The sequence below is a fragment of the Arachis ipaensis genome, chromosome B03 (assembly GCF_000816755.2).
Source record: "Arachis ipaensis cultivar K30076 chromosome B03, Araip1.1, whole genome shotgun sequence".
Classification (NCBI taxonomy): Eukaryota; Viridiplantae; Streptophyta; class Magnoliopsida; order Fabales; family Fabaceae; genus Arachis; species Arachis ipaensis.
In genome coordinates, this window is record NC_029787.2 from 106,852,132 (window position 1) to 106,853,516 (window position 1,385).

A 1,385-nucleotide genomic window follows, 5' to 3' on the forward strand; every position below is an offset into this window, starting at 1 on the left:
TAGTTACTAATAATAATAAGGGTAATTTATGCAATAAAATAAATAGAGATTAGAATTATATAGATGTTCTCACCAAAATTAGTTATATATTCAGTCATGAACATTTCTATATAAATCGAATCAACTTAATTCGATTTACGCTATTTATATATAAATTAAATTAAGTGATTCGATTTATTACTGATATAACATATACATATGGTAAATTGAATCAGTCTTATTCAATTTACTATTAGTACAGATTATTTCTAAGTTAATTGTTTATTTATTTTTTATTAACTTTAAAATATAAATGTTAATAAAAAAATATCTCTATTTGGATTCAAATAAAATATAAAAAAAATTAAAACGAATAAGAATAGAAATATCATTTTTGTGTTTTAGTTTAAATTATAGAAAATCTACATTTTTACACATTTGTGAATTTAAAACGAAATAATAAACGATTTTTAAAGATTTATCAAAAATCATCTTTTGACTCATTAGCATCTAAAGAGAATCATTACCAGGACTTTCGAGGTTGAAAAAGTTATCATAAAGTATAGCTCTCCAATATGGCATAGGAGTTAAAACGCAAATTTTTTTAGAGTCAGAAGTAACAAATAGTTATACAATATAAAAAGACTAATTATATTTAATTGATATAATATTTTAATTATTTTTCAGATTACATATTGTATAAATATAGTTGATATTTTTATATTGTATAGCTATTTGTTATTTCTGATTCTAAAAAAATTTCAAATTTTAATTTCTATGCCACATTGGAGGGCTATATTTTATAATAACTTTTTTAATATCAAAATCTTGTAATTATTCTTTAGATGCTGATGAGTCAAAATGATAGTTTTTAGTGAATTTTTATCAGAAATCATTTGCTATTCTTTTTTAAATTCATAAGTTTGTAAAAATATAGTTTTTTTTGGAATTTGAACTAAAATACAAAAGTTATATTTCTATTTTATTCATTTTGATTTTTTTATATTTTATTTAAATATAACAATTGTTGTCCCAAGAATTAACTTCTCAAATTTTCATTTTAATTATCTACGTTTAAAAAAAAAAGTTAAATCCTTTTGTGATTAATTGTTGGAATGTTATCATGGAAATTTACTAACCATTTTACCCGATAAAACGGTGGATTATATTCTAGATAAGAGTAGTGAAACTTACTGGTAATGAATCTCATGCTTATAATCCACATCACAACCTAAGTCTTGGACAAAATCACCCCAATTGTCAATTAGGTACATAGACCATTCTTCCAACTCGCGCACTACTCATTGAATGAAATATATTCTCCATTAAGAATCATCACATCACATGTGTTCCTTTCAATCATGCTCGTACTGATATGGATATAGATACAGAATATGACACGATAT